Here is a 6,572-nt window from a genome sequence, read left to right as displayed (position 1 = left end):
AAAATAGTTGGATGTCTTTTTTTGGGGCAGCTAATTGGCATGAAAAAAAAAAAAAAACCTGCATTGCAACTCCTGTTACAATTTTATTTAATGAGAAGTCTCGGGCAAGCTTACTAACAGATGGATCTTCCAGCCTAATGTAATGCAATAGAATATAAATGACCAGTAAGAGTGCATTTAAATAAACATCTCCTCTTGGGTATATATTAAATTGACTATTTACATTAATTATGAGTTTAATTGTGAGAGATTGCTAGTTAATTTCATGAGGAATTTAATCTAGTTTGCCGTGCGTGAGGAAGAAGGGCAGCAGCTACGTCTGAGTGGAGCTGCTCGGCAGGGGAAGGATGCCCTGGAGAAGCTGGCCGTGAAGGTGAGCATCAGTAGGAAATTCAGTGAGGACCAGCGCCTTCCCTCCTTGCCCAGCTCCTGGATGGAATCACGGACAGCGTCCCATGGGGGAAGACTAACATTTCACCGGCCTGAGCAGCAGCTTGTTTAGCAGTCTTCCTGCGTATCAGATGGACCCACTGGCTTTTGGAGTGCACAGGATAAATAATTGATACCTCATGAAGGGGACTGTAAGGTCTGGTGGGATTTATCCTCTTTGGAGGGGATGGTCCTTTGCAATGCCAGACTCCATGCAGTTCTGCTGCTAAGTGCTTTGGCTAGGGCGTAATGCAGGAGTTAATGATACGTCAATATTTTAATATACCATTTTACTCTCTGCTCTTCATTAAAATCTTTTACGGTCCAAAAAATCATTTCTGTCCAGTCGCCACTGCACTGGGCAGAGCTCTCTGTCCCAGGCACCTGCTTGGGAGGCTCGTTCTTGGAGAGGGTCTCCTGATTTTGCTGCAGGAACGAAACAGCTCTTGGGAAGTGTCCGTGTGGGCAAGAAGGACCCTGGAGAGGCCACTTCCAGCTCCGCTGTGAAGCTCCTTGGACTTCACAGTGTTTGGGAATGGACAGCCCGGTTGCCTAGCAGTTGCAGATGAAAGCCTGGATCACAGAGGCTTTATCTGTGTTCGCCTGGAGAGAGAAATATTTATGTGAAAATAATCTGCGAATACCTCACACACTGCAGGGAGCAGCTGTGAACTGGTGGGCAATAACACAGGGCAGAAGCACCCCAAACCACCGTCTCGAGGGGCAGAACGGCTGCGGCCCCTCTCGCTCACATCTCAGCAGCATGGTGACCTGGTTGCAGCATCTCACCTGCAGCTCTTCCCCAAGAAAACCACCTCGGCCACCAGCTCCACCTTGGCCGGCCATGAGCATGCCCCAGGGCTTGGCCCCGCATGCCACACATGCCTCAGACCCGCTTCTGTCCGCGGCAGAGGCGTCTGCAGGGGAAACGAGGGTCAAGCCTGTCCCGTGAACTGCTAATGAGCAAACCGGCGAGGGGAGGGGGTGATTTTGGCCTCCTCCCATGCCACGTAACTGGATACGACGATAAAGTTGACAAGGTCGTTCCTTCTTTTGGCGGTGACCCGGTCAGCCCCGAGTCACGGCTCTTTCCACTGGCAGCCGGTGCAGGAGGGAGAGCCGGGTTAAATCCCTGCATTTGCCCCGTGTCAGTCACGGATGGGGCTGGGAGAGGCCAAGAGCTCCTTCACACCACGTCCCCTGCAAGGCATCATCATTAGCAATGCCTGGGTGAACTCCATTTTTGAATGCAAGGTTTGGGATATGGGCAGATGTACTTAAAAAATAGTCCCCTGGCAGGGAACCGAGCCTCTCCTGAGATGCTGCCCGACACCCGTATGATGATATTAATTGCCGTTCCCATCTCAGCTATTCTGTCTGGGATCAGGATTTAGCCTGCCATGGAGCATGTTTGCATTTCATAATCTGCCTCTGAATTCTAACAATAATCCACTATAACCGCTGTAATAGACTCTTCAAATTAATATGCTGTTTAACAGGAAAATGAAGTTCTAGAAATGTATTGCAAAATTAGAATTACCCACAAAATGAAATAATTTTGACATGACATATCTGGCTGTAAATTTGCCTTGCAACAGAAATATTCATAATTACAGTAATTTGCAGCTCAGCCTCTTACTGTAGTTATATGATCCCGTAATTGCTGAGTTGTCTGCAAAGCGCTGGTTGTGCTAGCTCAACCAGTTTGCAGCTTTAAAGGAGCAGAGTGCGAGCCAGCTCCAGCCCGTCCTCAAGTCGTGGAAAACTTCCCAGCGGCTGCAGCGAGCGGCGGGCCGGACCCCGAGCTGGCAGGGAGGAAATGGAAATACTCTTAGCAACACTGGTGAGCAAGGAAAGCACAGGAAAGGAGAGCGTGAGGTTCAAGTCCTCCATCCCAGGGCAGCACCTGCATTTGATGTTGGGTAAAACACAAAACCTGGGATCCTTTGCTCCTAAACCCTGTGCCTTCAGAGCCATTCTCCAGGTGTGTTATCATGCTTCTGTGACCCTGTGTGGCAGCGTGGCTCATATTCTGCAAGGTCAGAGACTGTAGTGTGCTGGGATGTGGCCACTACGTTTGAACCCCTCTAGACTGTATTGCTCTTAAGTAGAAGTATTCCTCTTAAAATTTAGCTTTTAGAGCCAAGCTGTGCTGCATGGTCAGATAATACATAATGCTGGCGGGACCATAAATAACAGATAGTTGTTTATTTGTTTGTTTTTTAATAAAGCATAAAAAATAGGGGTGGTTTTTTGCTTGTTTGATTGCTTGTTTAAAATAATGAATACTACTATTTAAGCTATTTTACTTCTGGTATGGGAAATAAATGTTGATCACATCTCATCTTTTATAACCTTAAATAGAAAGACAGAAACCTGCCGCAGATATGTTTTACCATTTACACCAATGCCGTAGCCATGCTTGGTCAGTTATCTTTATTGAGCCCGGTGTCTGAGTGATAACTCCTCTATTATCAAATGTATTTCAGTAATGATCACCCACTTATGAAGCACATTTCCTTACGGGCAAGAGCATGAGATGTCTTAGCTAAAGGTCTGTGACCAGGGCTGGCAAAGTACCAACCTAATTCAGCTCAGAGACATACCCAATAAGAGCTGTCTGCTGTGCCTGCGGAAAAAGCAATACCAAGCTAATTTATCTCAGGGTTTAGGTGAGCATAAAGGCCCTGTGCCACCACGCCTGTTGGCAGCCCGAATCCTCCTGCTGAAGGGATGCCTGCTTCGAAACGCCCTCTCGGTCCAGGCTCGTACATTATAACATTTCATTATGTTCATTGAAACTTAATACATCCTATGGTCAGCAGGCTCCTAGCACGTAAGAACGTAACCGGCCTGCATGGCCTCCCTGCTGCAATGAGCCCTGAGTGAAGTGCCTCAGCATTTCCTACTCAGCGGCCTATGGCGGTTGGGTACAAATACCAGCATTATTAGGTAAATAAAATACATCTGTCCGTCTTGTGCATATCCTCTTGAAAGACTATTTCAGTATGTGACCTCTGCAAGGGGAGTCCAGCTGCGTGTGCTGCACATTCTCCTTGCAGCTGGCCAAGGTGCCAGTGAGGCCTTGCCCCATACATTTTAGAAATTCATTCTTCCTTCTGACCCACCCCACCAAGCTTTCCTCATCATCTGTGTTTAACCAGGTCTTCTGCTGCTTTAGCTTGTAAAGCCTGCAAGCACTGACCGCCTTGTCCAGGAGGGAGTCCAACCCCAGAAACCACTGCCTGTGGATAAGCCCAGATTTTCTTCTGAAACAATTTCTTCTGGGAATATTTCTTCTGCAAGTTCTTCTGGAAGAAATGGTCTTTACTGGGATTGCAGAACAGGAATATGGGGGTGCAGGGCACTCCGGCAAGCTGCAGCAAGGAAAATCTCCCCTTCTTTCTCTCTCCTCCTTGCATGGACACCACCTCAAGCCAAGTGCTGATGACACCAGCAATAGGAGCAGCATGAGAGCTAATGGACTGGTGGCAAAAGCTACAGCCCCACCACCCCAACAGAGAGACCTTTTGGTCTAGGAATGGGTTCAGCACTCTCTATTCCCTCTCTCTCTTTATGTTTCTGTTTTGTTTCTGGTAAGTCTTTGTGGTAGCAGGAGTCCAGGTTCTTCTTTTAGGATGATTCCTCTATCCTCTCCCCCATTCTGTGGGGGAGCTAGGCTCTGCGAGGATCTGTCTTCTCAGCAGTTTTCTTGGCTTTACTCCAGACCCTGGGTCACGTTTATGCTTCTCCACGGACAACCAGCAATCATTGCATGAAGTTATCATCTCGTATCATCTACTTCTCTTTCCCCCGTCTTTAAATGAGAAGAAAGAAAAGCTACATGACAAGAGGGCTGTTACATCAATTAAAAAAAAAAAAAAAAAAAAAAAAAAGCAATAAAAACATCGACTTTATGGAGTCTCCTGCCCTGGGCTGTATGTTTTGTAAAGCACTTTTTCAGCCAGTGCCAGGCTGGGATTACTAAATGTGATAACCAGATTCTGATAATCTGCATGTACAAACCGCATAGCTAGACAGTGCAAATTGCACTGCTTTTTGTCACACTTCATGAAAGTTATTATTCCGACCTTAACGCTTCCTTAACCCCCAAAGCAGTGCATAGGGTTTTAGCTCAGTGGCTTCACGGCCCCATGCTACTCCTGCTCAAGACAAGAGGAATTTTATCACTGATTCCAAAGGGAACGATCTCAGACCAACGCAGCCAACAGCAATTGCTCTATAAGGCTGATCTCCTCGTGGAAAAACGGGCTAACTGTATCAGATCGCTCCTGACCATGTAGCACCACAGTGATGGCACCGTTCAAATATTTGCCCTGTGACACAGCACACGGTGCTGCACACTTCCAGCTGGAGCCGGGGGTTTCGCGGCCAGTGTGGCACAGGGTAGGTGCCCGGTTGGGCTCGTTTTCAGGTGCCCATTTCCTCCAGATGGAAGCCAAAGTCCAGATCTGTTGGCAGTGACTCTGTAAAATGTCAGCAGAGCTTATGCTTCTGTGGCCAAAGGTAAATTGAGTCATTCTTTTTAATGAAGTGTTCCTTAATTTCCTTTATTCCTCCGGATAGCACAGCAAACAGACTATACATTTCATAAAGAGATTACAGAGAAGGAGAGTTGCCAATACAATCACACAATCTTGCAAACACTAAACCTGAAATTGCCTTTTGTTTGCTGCTTTACAGTACATCTTTTCTTCCTGCCCTCTGTAGCTGACAGAATAGCGCTTGTTTAAAAAATATGTGACAGAAAATACCATGGGAAAAAATGTATTGTTAAATCTCAGCCAACCCGCGTGAAGGCTCGAGCCAGGACTGTCAACACATACAATCCCAATTTAATGTCTGCTCTTCGCAGAAAAAGAAGGCAGTGTGGGGCTAAGCACAGATTAATTAGAGGACTGAAAGAAAAGAACAGAGCAAATTTTATTCCTTTCTAATCCGACCCAAACCCAGTTGGCAAATACCTATCTTGCGCACAGGGATGTGGTTTCGCTTTGTAGTCCCTACCTAGTGAAAGCTATAAACCAGTTTATGGTGAAATCACTTTTTTTTTTTTTTTTTTTAAGTCACAGACAAAACTCCCACTGATTTCAGTTGTGCCAGGCTTTTATTAGAGAAGTTGTGCTATTTCAGCACTTCCAAAAACCTAAGTATTAGTACTTTTTTTTCAGAATTGTGCATTTCTTGGTCTGTATATTTCAAGATACATACGGTGTGCCAATATTTATTTCTCAGAGCCGTGGGACATTTTACTGCTTGCCCCTCACGCTACATCAGCCAGGCAGACTTCGGCACAGCTCTCCCAGCAGAAATGAAGGCCAGCTCTCAGACTGACCTTTCCAAGAAGAGACGTGCCCAGGCTCTTGGGATTGCCAGACTCCTCGAGGGTTGAAGGTACCCACAGGCTCTGTCTGCGAATGCCTCTCTGCTTGGCTCGCTTCCACCAGGGAAAACAACGTGTGTCACACCCCGTCAGATTCACTCGGATCCGTTCTGGACACGTTGGACGCTGTCCAAATGAAAGCAGCCAGTTTCACCACAGCAAAGCAAAGGTTTGCACCTTTCGTTGTGGGTTGGAATCATTGCTATGGAAGCAATGCATAAAAGCAAACGAAGCAAGCAAGCAAACAACAACAAAAAACACACAGAAACTTAAAGCATGTTTGATAGCCACTTCTGCCCAGGCTGCTGCTTAAACCTTCTCTGAAGCATCAGGTTGATGGCAAGAGAATAAGCTCAAAGTAGTGAGCAGCTGGTTTCAGGGGTGCTCTTCTGTTTGGTACCCCAACTTTCCACAATTGCCGTTGCACCTGACCATGGCGGGGTTTCACTGTGTGCCAATGAACCTTGAAGATCCTTTCTTCTATTAAACAACATAAGGAAACCTGTGCTATCTTTGCAAGAACATAAGTTTTAAAAGTGGTCTGGATGTGGGATGGCAGTGCCGGGTTTATCTTCCCATTCCAGAAGTTAAACTCACCCGAGATTGCCCTTCCCAGATGGCATGACTTGCCCCGAGGACTTCTGATATCATCGCAGCAATGTACACACTGCTTATCTCAAACAGAATTACACACGGAGCGTTTTGACAGCCCCTGGATTTGCGGGAGACTAGCGCTGGC

General features: G+C 46.7%; 1 long non-coding RNA gene across 1 annotated transcript; it reads right to left on the bottom strand.

Moving 5' to 3' along the window:
- Window positions 1-4,118: 4,118 nt before the first annotated feature.
- Window positions 4,119-6,572, bottom strand: LOC118160634. The gene is made up of 3 exons (XR_004747607.1): window positions 6,431-6,572; window positions 5,786-6,035; window positions 4,119-4,246 (listed from the first exon to the last, which is right to left on the bottom strand). It is a non-coding gene; the product is annotated as an uncharacterized LOC118160634 (long non-coding RNA).

The sequence above is a fragment of the Oxyura jamaicensis genome, chromosome 1 (assembly GCF_011077185.1).
Source record: "Oxyura jamaicensis isolate SHBP4307 breed ruddy duck chromosome 1, BPBGC_Ojam_1.0, whole genome shotgun sequence".
Taxonomy (NCBI): domain Eukaryota; kingdom Metazoa; phylum Chordata; class Aves; order Anseriformes; family Anatidae; genus Oxyura; species Oxyura jamaicensis.
The sequence above is the reverse complement of the archived record's forward strand: the minus strand, read 5'-3'. Positions and strand labels throughout refer to the sequence as shown.